Source organism: Canis lupus, chromosome 19, assembly GCF_003254725.2.
Source record: "Canis lupus dingo isolate Sandy chromosome 19, ASM325472v2, whole genome shotgun sequence".
Taxonomy (NCBI): domain Eukaryota; kingdom Metazoa; phylum Chordata; class Mammalia; order Carnivora; family Canidae; genus Canis; species Canis lupus.
The window spans coordinates 3,704,714-3,718,426 of record NC_064261.1 but is presented as its reverse complement, the minus strand read 5'-3'; the positions used below and the strand labels follow the sequence as shown (position 1 = coordinate 3,718,426).

The following is a 13,713-nucleotide window of genomic DNA, read 5'->3' as shown; positions in this document are numbered from 1 at the left end:
TATTGGAATAGCCCTAGCAAGGAGTAGTGGCGTGGAAGGAGGTGCTGGCGGGAGTGATGGGGGCGGGGGAGGAAAAGAGAAAGAGAATAATAGGTGGGTAACGGTCTTGCTAGAGTGAGGAGCAAGACATTTTCAAGGGTTCACTTGGCCCCTTCCGGGGATGGAAAATCAGCTGGCAAATCGAGGCCTCCCTGCTGTGGAGGCCATGGAGGCTCCGTGCTTGGATCTCTTGTCAAGGAAGAACTTGCTGTGCAGTTGCAAGGGAATTACTCACCTAAGCAACCCTCTTGCTGGGCAGCCCCAGCCCGCTGGCGGTCCTGGCAGGGGTCCCAGCGCTGACCCAGGCTGCCCAAAGCTGGACCCCCCTACGGCCAGTCGGTTCTGTGTGGGTTGGCTGAGACTTTGTGGGGTCTGCTTAGGCCTGGGGCTCTCTCTGCCCTCTCCCGCATCCTCCCTCTTTATCGTTCACAATAGATCTCAGTCTCCTTCTCTGACCCTACTGACACATCTGCTAAATAATGAGGTGAGGGATATCTGATGAAGGACATCTGACCCCACTATGACGGTATCTCCGCAAAGGCCCTCACTAGACCACGGTTCACTAACTGCTAAATTTTCTCAGAGTATTAGGCAACCAGATTTTCCCAGGCTTCTGAGGAGTCCTGCGTGTTGTTTTGGAACAGCTGCCTGGAGATGCAGAACTCAGAGGGAGCAGAGCACAGAAGAGACAGTCAGGCCTTATCTTCCCTTCAGGCGGAAGGACAGGCTATGGAAAGAACTAGGCTCGGCCTCTTCTAGTTCACTGGGAACTACGATTCATTGCTTTCCCGCCCATAATGTTATTTAACACTACAAAACCCAGACTTCAGAAACTGTACTTTTGAGCCACAGGCCAGAATTCACACCTACACAAAATGTTTTCCCTGAATGTATGAATTTTTCCCTGAAAGAAAACTATGTTCCCACTGCCACTAAGCTTAGAAAAAAGTTGGTTCAGGGACAGAAGGAAGCTAAGGATTTCAAGAGAGGGGCTGTGGCTCACAGGAGGAAAGATCTTCCTTCCTCTTCTCTTTGGGATTTAGCAGGGGTTGAGAATTGTTGTGTCTGGATTCTGAGGCAGAGATATGGGGATGAGAGCCGTGTAAGCAGGTTTGGTGGGGACAGAGCGAGCTGTCCCAGATTAATTACCGCAGGGTGGGAACCTAACAGGGAGCTAATGTAGCCAGGGACCACAAGGGGGCCTGGGATTGAGCTGTAGTCAAGAGGAAGGATAGACCGAAGGCCAGCAGACAGGGACAAGGGGCTCTTGCCCTAAGAAACCACCCTTAAGGAGTTTTCACACCACCCTGGAAAGAGCCCTCCACTCTCTCCCATGAGAAAGAGAGATGACAAAAACCTGATTGGAAAACAGACATATGGAGGGTTAATCAGATTAAAACAGCCCGCCAACAAGCCCATAAAACCCCCTCGACTTAGTCCCCATGGCGGGCACCTGTGGGGCTCAGTGGTTGAGCATCTGCCTTGGGTCCAGGGTGTGACTCTGGGGTCCTGGGATCCCCAGTCCTGCATCCACTCCCTGCAGGGAGCCTGTGTCTCTGGCTCTCTGTGTGTCTCATGAATAAGTAAGTAAATAAATAATATTAATTAATTAATTAATTTAAGAAAAGAAACCTATCCCCCATGGAGAGGAGGGAACTACTGTAGTTTTATTTTAATTTTTTTCTCTTTTTTTTGTTTAGTTTTATTTTTCTACAAATATTTAATACCACTTCATTAAATTTTTTTATTTAAATTTATTTTTTATTGGTGTTCAATTTGCCAACATACAGAATAACACCCAGTGCTCATCCGGTCAAGTGCCCCCCTCAGTGCCCATCACCCAGTCACCCCCACCCCCCACCCTCCTCCCCTTCCACCACCCCTAGTTCGTTTCCCAGAGTTAGGGGTCTCTCATGTTCTGTCTCCCTTTCTGATATTTCCCACTCATTTTCTCTCCTTTCCCCTTTATTCCCTTTCACTATTTTTTATATTCCCCAAATGAATGAGACCATATAATGTTTGTCCTTCTCCAATTGACTTATTTCACTCAGCATCATACCCTTCGACATTTCTATCCATGTCGAAGCAAATGGTGGGTATTTGTCATTTCTAATGGCTGAGGAATATTCCATCACTTCATTAAATTTTTTAAAGTAAGATTAAAACTTTACTTTTAAAAAATCATTGAACTTTTATTTTTCTAAAGATTTTATTTATTTAAATTTTAAAATTTAGGGGCACCTGGGTGGCTCAGTTAAGCATCTGCCCTCGGCTGGGGTCATGATGCTCAGGCCCTGGAATCGAGTCCCACATCAGGCTCCCTGTTCAGTGGGGAGTCTGCTTCTCCCTCTCTTTCTGCCCCTCTCTTCACTCATGTTCTCTTTGTCTCTCTCTCTCTCTCAAATAAATAAAATCTTTTAAAAAAATAATTAGATTTTGCTTTAATTTATAATTTTTAGAGACACTCAAATTTCGTATATTTTTAATGTAGTTACATTTCATTTTTTAATCTTTTAGATCATAGGCACTATTTTCACAAGCTTTGTGAAAATCTTGATTATAATGGCATAATTAGTGATTTGCTGAAACAAACACCAGGGAAATAAATATACAAAAATGTATGCATTATGATTGCCTTTATTTTATATTCACAAGAGAACACACAGATGTGCAAAAATTAAATTCACTCATCTTTAAGATTTTGCCTGTTTTTAGTTATATTAAAAAACAGCTTTACACATAATTCATTTTTATCACTCTGAAGGGATATTTTTCAAGGCAGAAGGATAAAATAGGTTTTATTAAACAGTTTTTCTGCTTGATTTATAACCCATGCATATGTAGACATATGGTATGTGGGCCTCCGTTTAAATTCTTGCCCTACTCTCATGACTTAGCCTAGGAAAACTGGAGTCCTGTTGTGGTCAGGGATAGAGGGACAGACCCTGTCCATATCGGTATATCATGAGGAGTGCTTTTGGCCTGACAGGTCTAAGAGAGGGAATAGATCTATTCCTTGCTTTTGTAGCAAAATAAGCAAAATCTGCTACATGGAACTTGGTCAATCATATGTGTCAGAATTGGGGGGACATAAGCATCTCCACCCCCACAATATCCAAGGAGTTCTAATCTGGCAGCTCAGGCATGTCAGCAGGAGTCTGACCACCATGAGAGGTGGTGTTGTGGATCCATCTAGCCTCCAGCAGGACCCCAGATAAGCTATAGGGGATGGAGGCCCAGTCCAATCTCTTGAAAAAAAAAAAAATGGCAGGATACCCGGGTAGCCCAGTCGGTTAAGAGTCTGACTCTTGATTTTGGCTCAGGTCATGATCTCAGAGTCATGAGATAGAGCCCTGTGTCGGCCTCGCTCTGGATGCGGACACTGCTTAAGGTTCTCTCTCTCCCCCTCCTTCTGCCCCTCTCCCCCACTCAAGTGTTCCCTCTCTCTCTCTTTCTCTAAAAAAAGAGAAAAAATAAAAGAAAAAATGACAAAACTTAAGCATATTTTGAGTATCCCAATCCAATAAATTCATAGTAAGGAAAGATTCTACTTCTGGCAGAGGATCTTGGTGTCTAAAGCATATACTACAGCAAAAGTTTAGGCCCATACGTCCTAGGGAAGCATAGTGAGTGATTGGGAAAAGGGCTGCTTGCTTAAAGGACACATACTAGGGCACCAGAGTTCACTCTGGAAGTGTGAGAGTGACAGAAGTGTAAGGCTGATAATAAAATTAAGCCCAGACACCACCTGTGGATAAAAATAAGCTCTATTTTATTTTATTTTTAACATCTATTGACCACCTTTTTTTTTCTTTTTTTTAAGTAATCTCTACTCCCAATGTGGGGCTTGAACTCAGGACCCCAAGACCAAGGGTCACATGCTCTACACAGTGAGCCAGCCAGACACCCCCCAAATCAACTCTGGATATGTTGCCTGCCTGGGTCAGGACTGTCCCCAGAACTGGAAAGCCCATGGCTATGGCGTTGGACCTGGAAAGGCAAGGACTATGGAGCATCGATAGTTGGCTGCAGGGGAGCTATTTCTGAAAGGCTTTCCGCACCCATCACGTATGGCATTCAGATCACCCAACTCCCACAAAGCATCAAATAGATAAATTCTGGTTGCTGAGCCATGACAGGATGCTGGAGAAGTAGAAGTAGGGCAGCTGGTGGGAGAAGTAGGGCAGCCTCCCTCAGGATCAGGGCACGATGGTGTCGTGAACTAGAGGCCGTAGTGGAGATAGAAGGAGGTGGGATGAGCTGGTAAAGAAGAGAAAGCTGCCGAAAGAAAAAGATTAAAACAACTTGCCAAAGTGGACTACATGGGAAGAAAGCTGAGGCCAACAGCAGAGCACAGGGAGGACTGGCTTGGGCATTTATTTTGGGAGGACAGAAGCAGAAAACCTGGGACATCAAAAAAAAAAAAAAAAAAAAGAAAAAAAAGAAAACCTGGGACAGAGAAGATTTATTCAACTTCTACTATATCCCAGGACTGTTCAAAGGAGTTCCATGATCTTAAGTCATTTAATCCTCCCAACAACTCTATGAGACAGGCACTATTACCATCCTCATCTTACAGAAGAAGAAATTCGGCCTTGGGGGGAGGCTGGGGGAGGGGAAACTTGCCCCCAGTGCCCGTAACTAGTTAAGTGGAAGCGTTGGGATTCGAACTCAGGCTATTGGCTTCGCACTTTGAACTCTTCACACCAATAGTAAATCCCTGCACCTGGGGAAGCTGGTATGATGGTGGGAAAAGCTGTGAATGAATACTTAGGAGCGTTTTTGGAGGATCTAGGATGTGTCTAGACTAACAAACACAATAGCCTTTTTTCATCTTGGCCACTAGAGGGAAGAGTGGAATATCAAAAAATTAGTTATCTTCATGGATTCTCAATGGCTGATAATTGGTATTAGTTCTTTCCCTAACATTAGCACTATATAAATCTTTAATATTTTTTTTACTTATGGAGATCATTTTCAGGTAAGACTCATTAAAGCATCCATAAATATTTTTCTATTACATATACATATGTTTTATATATACATATAAAATTAGAGAGTATAAATATATATAAATATATATATACACATATATATTTATACTAAGTGAAAGAAAATAGACACAAGAGACCACATAGTATATGATTCCATTTAAATGAAATGTCCAGAGAAGGGCAAAGCCCTATAGACTAACGTAGATTAGTAGCTGCCCAGATATGGGCTCAGGGGAATGGGGGTGACAGTGAATGTACATGAGGAATCTTAGTGAGAGATGAAAATGTTCTAAATTGATATGGTGATGGTCACATATGCAAAATAGTAAAATGTCTGTACAAAAAAAATCATTGAATTGTACACCTGAAAGGAGTGATTATATGATATGTAAAATACTCCTTGAAAAACTGTTGGAAAAAAATAAATGTAATTTTTTTTATAAATTTATTTTTTATTGGTGTTCAATTTGCCAATATTTAATGAATCAAACAACAACAAAAAACCCAATGGATTCAAAAAGATTAAAAATATAGGTTTAGGGCAGCCTGGGTGGCTCAGAGCACCTGCCTTCAGCCCAGGGCCTGATCCTGGAGTCCTGGGATCAAGTCCCGCATCGGACTCCCTGCATGGGGCCTGCTTCTCTCTCTGCCTGTGTCTCTGCCTCTCTCTCTCTCTCTGTCTCTCATGAATAAATAAATAAAATCTTTAAAAAATATATAGGTTTATATACGCAGAGAAATGTCTAGAGTCACTGTTAGTAGTGATTAACTCTCAGAGATGCTATGGTAGCAGCGCCTGGGTGGCTCAGTCAGTTGAGTGTCCAGCTTGATTTCCGGTCAGTTCATAATCTCCGGGTTGTGAGATAGAGCCCCGAGCTAGTGGCGATTCTCTCCCTCTCCCTCTGCCCCTCCTCACCACTTGCTTTCTCTCTCTCTCTCATAAATACATAAATCTTAAAAAAAAAAAAAAAAAAAACCACAATGCTATTGTAGGGGAAAACTGGGAACTGTTTTATATACTCTGTCTTCCTGTATGATTTGAGGGGAAATAATTAAAAATCTAAAAACTAATTTTTAAGAGGTAGGAAGTTAAGATGCATGAAATGCAATGGAGTTATAATTTCATATCTAATGACATATATAATTGTGGATCATGAACTTTACATAGTAAAATATGACTCCTTTTTATCCATTTATTTTCTAATTAAAAATGAATATATTTTCCCTTTACAGTAAAAACTGCAAAGAGCTTAATTCAAAAAGAAAATACTGGGATCCCTGGGTGGCGCAGCGGTTTAGCGTCTGCCTTTGGCCCAGGGTGCGGTCCTGGAGTCCCGGGATCAAGTCCCACATTGGGTTCCCTGTATGGAGCCTGCTTCTCCCTCTGCCTGTGTCTCTGCCTCTCTCTCTCTCTCTCTGTGTCTCTATGAATAAATAAGTAAAATCTTTTAAAAAAAGAAAGAAAATACTCAGATAGCTTTTTTTTTTAAGTTAATTTCAGCACAATGTTTATTGTATTTTATAGGTAACAGGGCATTTTTCTAGCTCAACAAAGGCCTGGGGCTTAGTTAGATCAAAGGCTTTTGAGCTTGGACCCTATGGAGTGAAGCTGAAAAGATATTCTCTTCTCATCTTTATTTGCATCTGCAAGTTGATGTGGGGATAGTAGGAAGTAACTTTTGTGAGAGTCGAGGTTGGGATGTGGAGCCTTTCTTTGAAGGTTCACATGGCAGAGAGGGCTGTGGGGAGCCACGTAGGGATCAGTTAAAGGGACTATGAGTTGAGATAGGAGAGGAGGGTCCTTGCTAGGACATTTCCTAGAGAGAGGGACAGTCTGGACTGAGGATCCAGACCTGACTCCCTGGAGGCAGATGCTCACTTGGGGTCCAGGGTGCAGTGGAGGCAGGAACTTGTCCCGACCTAGACGCTGTTGGGAGGCCTTGAAGAACACATCAGCCTGTGCTCAACTGGAAGAGCTGTGCCAGGAAGGCCACTTCTGAGAGGGACACTGGCCTGGAAGAAACACAGGCCCGGCCATGGTGACGGAGACGGGAACAGAAGCCGTGCAAACAGGGCCCGGGGCTGACAGGAATACAGCTCAGAACACAAGCCTCTCCAGGATGAGGAGCTTTGTCTGTCTTAGTGCCACGTAGTGGGCACGTCGGAGCTGAGCAGAGGAACGAGGCCATGAGGGGGCCCAGACGGGCCTCTGCCCTGCGGTGCTCCTACGGCCTCAGGCCACGACAGCTGACCTGGCAGCAGGCAGGCCCCGGAGGCCGCAGGCAAGGGCAGCGAGGTCTGGAAGCCAGTGATGCATGTGTCCTGCACGATTTACACGTAAAAGGGGGACATTTCACTAGCTCGTTTTTAGAAAGTCCAGGGGGAGGGGGCCCTGCCATCCCTCAGATTGAACTCCCCCTCCTTGCTGGCCTGTGCTCTCCTGGAGCCGGGTCCCCTACCCGAGCCAGCCACCTTGCAGCGCACTACAGACGTGTTTCTACACATAGCATGTGCCAATTTTTAAAAAAAATATTTAAATATTTATTTATTTATTTATTTATTTATTTATTTGAGACTCAGAGAGTGGCAGAGACATAGAAAGACAGAGAAGCAGGCTCCTCACAGGGAGCCAGATGTGGGACTCGACCTGGGATCAGGACCTGAGCTGAAGGCAGATGCTCAACTGATGGGCTACCCAGGTGTCCTATGTGCCAAGTTTCTGAAACAGAAATGGTAAATTTGGGGGGAAAAAAAAAGAAGAAGAAGAAGAAGAAATGGCACCTTTGTGTGGTTCACAAGCACGGTTGGAATCTAGCTTAGAGTTTGAGGAGATTTTGGGGGGGTGGAGAGGAGAAAAGGTGGACAAAAATGTCAGGAAATATGCCTTAAAATAATGATAGTAAAATATGTTCTCTCTGAAGCGGATCACACTTAGAATGTAATGGTTAGGCTGTAGCTGTATGTGTTATTCATCCTGAAAAATGAAGATTTACATTCAAAAAGTCTGATAAAACGCCTTATTGTTTTGTCTCTTTTGAACCAAGAAACTCCCAAGAATGTCATAATCGTCACAATGTTTTATTGCCTTCGAAGAAAGGGAACCTTCTTCTGGTGGGAAAGTGAAGCAACATAATCCAGCTGGCGTAGCTGAGACGGAGCAGCCAATAACACACCTCACTAGTGGCAAGAAGAGTTGCCCGTAGGTGCTGCTGTTCTGGTTACACAACATCTATATTTTATATATATATATATAATATATATATATTAGTTCACGTGAAAGCATGGAAATGCTTCAGGCATGAATACAGCAGTTAACAGTGCAAAAGGACCAGAAAGGCCATGCAATGGCCGAAAATGTCCCTAGTCTGTGATTATCTGGTTATATTCCAAAATGTTAGAGCTGCACGTAGCACGGACTGTCACTCAGCAGCTGCTCTGGCCTACGCTCTGATGAACAGTGGTGGTGCCAACGGGAATGGCCTACAGACCCCCAACATCTTAGCCTCTGAATGGTCACCTCGACTTCTCCCTTCACCTGGAATGCCTGCTGACCCAAGTCCCCACTTCTTCAACTGGCCGGTGCTCCCCATCCTTGAAAACTCAGGTGAGTGATTGTCTTTGCCCGGAAGCACGGAAGCACTCTGTGACCCCAGTTCCCTTCCCACTTTCATAGGCCCCCGTAGCTACTCCAACATTACTGTCATCTCAATTTTATAGCACACTTTGCCTGTGTCTCTCTCTGCCTGGAATGTAAGCTTCGCCATCTATCCAGGCACCTAAATGTCCACTAATAAATGTTATTCCGGGTCTTGAAAAGTAGTGAATTGATTTGACTAAATAAAAGTAGTTGCTTAGAGAGCTCTATCAACAGCAAGCCTTGATGCTACAATGCTTTTCAGTGGTCATTAAAAGAGGGAAAAATTAAGAAGCACTGTCGAGTTTTCTTTCAGATTCTTCTCTCCAAAAGCACCGTTAAGAACTCACTCTTGCTTGCTCCTTAAACTCAGAAAAATCTAAAAATGAGGATAATCACCTTTCTTGCCATTTTCAGCAAGGGCTCTTGCTGTGTGGCAAAGAAAATGACCGGCAGAGATGGCTCTGGAGAACCTGGACCCTTTCCTTCTTGTCCAGGTTCAAAATGGCAGTTTTCAATCCCACCTCCCCCCCATTCCCCGACCACAAAAAAATAAGAATCTAGCCTCAAATCTGCAACATCTGTGGTTAATGAGAAAAGTCGTTCTTGAATTTCCATTTGACAGAGAAATACAGATGCTGAGCTGCAAAACCACCAGGATTTGATCACTTGGCCAATCACAGAACCTGTAACAGATCCCAGAAGGGAATCATAGAATATTTGGCCTAATAGGCGAAGCAACCTCAAAGTGGAGCTGGAAGCTTTACCATACAATTAAGGGGCAAATTTTTTACTTTTTAGTCTAATCTTTTAAATCATTTGTAAAAGATGGCATGTACTTTTCTCAGAATATTTTAGACAGGGCCATTTATTTATTTATTTTTAATAATAAATTTATTTTTTATTGGTGTTCAATTTGCCAACATACAGAATAACACCCAGTGCTCATCCCGTTAAGTGCCCCCCTCAGTGCCCATGACCCAGTCACCCCCATCCCCTGCCCTCCTCTCCTTCCACCACCCCTTCGTTTCCCAGAGTTAGAAGTCTTCCATGTTCTAGACAGGGCCTTTTATAAGCATTATGTGTCCTAAAGTCAGGTAGATCTTTCTTTATCCCTAACCCACATTTTATATTTCTGAAAATAAAGCAGGAAATTACTTCAAGAAAATCCTTGGCAGAAAATCAAATATTTTCAAACCATTCAGAGGAAAGGAATTTTTTTTTTTAAATTAAAACTTACCAAAGGGGGGAGGGAAGCTAGTAATGTCTCATTCTCAGTGTCCCAAAGGACGGAGGTGGCTATCATTCGGCTACCTATCCATCGTAATTAGACACGATTTATCGTTTGCAGCTGGGAACATGTTGAGACCCACTCTTACCTCCTATGTCCCAGTAGTCCAAAGGAGATGAAAAAGCAGCTTTTTGTCTGCATTTTCTGGCCATGGAGAACACTTTGGCTGTCACCTTCAGCTCTGCTTCCAAGTCTTTAGTGACTGGGGAAGTGCTTAGCTGGTTTCTTCTGAGTGTGGAGGATGCAGTAGAAAACCTGAAACATCCTCTAGAAAATGCCAATTATTTGTGCAGTCAGTCTGGGTATCTCTTTTCTGGAGGCAGAAAAGAATTCTATGACTTTTACTAAATCCTAAGATTTTGAGAGGTAGTGAATTTTAATTTAATTGAATTAATTCTCATTATCGTATTTCTTTGCTATGTTAAATATATTCATGCTCCTTTAAAATTAAAATTACAACTGAAGTCAGTGTAGTGAGTGGTTAACTTTGAGGAAGGATTAAAGTACTAATAGAGGGATTCCCGGGTGGCTCAGCAGTTTGGCGCCTGCCTTAGGCCCAGGGGTCCCGAAATCGAGTCCCGTGTCAGGCTCCCTGCATGGAGCCTGCTTGTGTCTCTGCCTCTCTCTCTCTGTCTCTCATGAATGAATAAATAAATAAAATCTTTAAAAAAATAATAAAGTACTAGTAGAGTTTATATTTAATAAAATTACTCATGAATCTATAATCATTTTGCCTCTTCTTTCTACCTGGTTTTACATTTCTCTATATTAATTTTCACAAAGAATGGATGTGATTTCATTGCAGGTCATTGTATCTTTTGAAGTCCATATGGACAAATATTATAAGCAAATAACAACTATAAAACTATACTTCCTTAATCATCCATCACTGACTTGGGGTGCACATGTATCTTGGCCCCATTCTGTGTGCCGTGGAGGAAGGCTAATGACACATTTTGTATCATTATGTAGATTGTAACCCAAAGACTCAGACAGTGATATCCTCTCATATTTTTTATCTACCATAAATCGAGCATTACCTTTGTGATGTTTTCCCACTAGTATCCATGAGTTTGTGTTATACCAACAACCTTTTCCTATGTGGCCCTTTCTTTGATTAATGGCATACATTTTCTTGAAGTCCTATAGTTGAGAATGTGGGTTTTGTTCTTTAAACAGAGCAAACCAGAATACAAGGGGTATTCATTCATAAGCCTGGCCTGATTTCATCCTCTATGTGCTAATTACATCTACATAAATATGTAGAAGGGAGCCAGATGCAGAGAGAAACACGTTTTCCAGTTTTAATCATGACAATCATACTAAGCTCGAATGCATTCAAAGAATAAATCAACAAATACATAGTGCAATATATGATGATAGATAATAAATATTTAATGCAAGTTTATTTTATTTCTTATGGGGATAATATTGAAAGGAAGAACAGAAGTAGATCAAAAGGAGAAAATAATTTATTTTCAAATGTACAGATGTCCTCTGAAAAGACCAAGAGACAGGGAAAGGAAATGGAGACTGAGGAAATGATTTTTTTTTTTAATTTTATTTTATTTATGATAAGCACACAGTGAGAGAGAGAGAGGCAGAGACACAGGCAGAGGGAGAAGCAGGCTCCATGCACCGGGAGCCCGATGTGGGATTCGATCCCAGGTCTCCAGGATCGCGCCCTGGGCCAAAGGCAGGCGCCAAACCGCTGCGCCACCCAGGGATCCCTGATTTTTTTTTTTAATAAGGAAACAAAAGTACCTGGTAGAATCATGGACTGTGAATCAGCACAGAAATGGTAGATAATGAAAGGCCATGAGGACAGAGCCTTCTGGGAGAAAATGCTGAAGCCTGTAGTCAACACCTTTAACTTTATTTAGAAGACTGTTGTGGAATTTTTAAGGCCTAAAAGACAATAGATGTGACACATTTAAGGGAAGGATTTTAAGATCAGTAAGAAAATAAACCTAGAATCAATTAAATTGATAAATAAAGAAGGGTCATACCGTGTTTATGGAAGAAGAGCTGTGAGAAGTTCAGAGGAAGAAACAGTATTATTTACTTATTAACTGGAAGGTCAGAAAATGGTCAAAATTCCTCAGAGGTTTAGTCCACAATGCACATTACTTTTGAGTAGGACTCACGGACACTGTAATACTACACGGTCCTTGGCTCAGACGCCACATCTGCTGTAAGACAGGATATGCCTAGAAGTTTTCAGTCTCCGGGCAGCCATTTAGCTTCAGAACAGGCCCCTGTGACATTAAGGAGTCTTTCTCCCAACCATTCTCATAGGTACACTGATGTCAACTTTTTTAGATTCAGAGGAAACCTAGAGGACATTCTAGTTCAATCTTCTCATTTAACAGGTTAGGAAACCAAGGTCCAGGAAGGATGTAAGATTTATTCAAGGCCACACAGTTTGATGCTCAAGGATCATAAAACATAGGCTTCCAAGCTCATGATAGTGCTCTATGCCCCAAGTATTCTTTTTCCTTTCTTCCTTTTCTAAAAAAAATTGATTTATTTGAGAGACAGAGAGATAGAGAGAGAGCTCATGCCTGTGCAAGCAGAGGGTAGGGCAGAGGGAGAGAGAGAATCTCAGGCCAACTCCCTGCTGAGCAGCAAGCTCAGCACAGGGCTGAACCCCAAGACCCTGAGATCATGACCTGAGCCAAAATCTAGAGTGAGTTGCTTAACCGACTGAGCCACCCAAGTGCCTCTATGTTCTTTTTTTCTGTTGCAGAAGGTCCAGTTAGCTAATATTCTTCTAGCTTTGGAAAAGAAGGATAAAGTGCAGTGTTAAACACAAAGCAGTGAGGTTTTCTTACTTTTATCTAGCATTTTGATTTCAAAATATTTCAAACATATAAAAAAAGGACGGCGAAAAGTATGATGAATACACACATCTACCCACTAACTTGCTTTGAAGTATAACATTTTGCCATTTTTGCTTTCCATCTTTTTAAAGACATCAAGCAATAAAAATATAAAATTCTCCTATATGTCTTTTTCCTATTTCACTCTTCTCCCTCCCACCTCAGAGCTAACCATTATTCTAAAATTACATGCATCATGTGTATGCATAAATTCATACTTTTATACATAGGTATCTATAATTAACAATGTTTTTCTTATTTTTAAGTATATGGTATCATATGCTACGTACCACTTGCATTTTCCACTCAACGTATTTTTGAGATTTATCCATATTGATACAAGTAATTCTATTTTCTTCATTTTCACTGTTATATACTGTTCCCATTCCTTTTTTTTTTTTTTTTTGGATTTTATTTATTTATTCATGACACACGAGAGGTAGAGACACAGGCAGAGGGAGAAGCAGGCTCCCTGCGGGGAGCCTGATGCAGGACTTGACCCCAGGACCCGGGATCACAACTTGAGCCAGAGGCAGACGCTCAACCACTGAGCCACCTAGGCTTCCCTACTGTTCCCATTCTTGACTCCCCCACTGCTTTTCTGCTTATACAAATACAAATATATAAACCTTCAATTTTTTAAATTCATTGTTGATTACGAGAAAACTTGAAATAACAGGCCCTAAATTTCTTTTTTTAAGAGTATTTATTTATTTAGAGAGAGAGAGAGAGAAAGAGAAAAAGTGAATGCATGCGGGCAAGGGGGCACAGAGAGAGAGAAAGAGAGAGAGAATCCCAAGCAGGCTTCCCAAGCAGTGCGAAACCTGAAGTGGACCCTGATTTGGGGCTCAATCTCAGAACTCCCAGATCGTG

The 13,713-nt window shown here is 42.1% G+C and overlaps 1 long non-coding RNA gene across 1 annotated transcript; it reads right to left on the bottom strand.

The window, feature by feature from the left end:
- Nucleotides 1-2,280: 2,280 nt before the first annotated feature.
- LOC118351476 (uncharacterized) lies at nucleotides 2,281-13,141 on the bottom strand. The gene is made up of 3 exons (XR_004806949.2): nucleotides 11,723-13,141; nucleotides 10,047-10,225; nucleotides 2,281-4,317 (listed from the first exon to the last, which is right to left on the bottom strand). It is a non-coding gene; the product is annotated as an uncharacterized LOC118351476 (long non-coding RNA).
- Nucleotides 13,142-13,713: the final 572 nt, after the last annotated feature.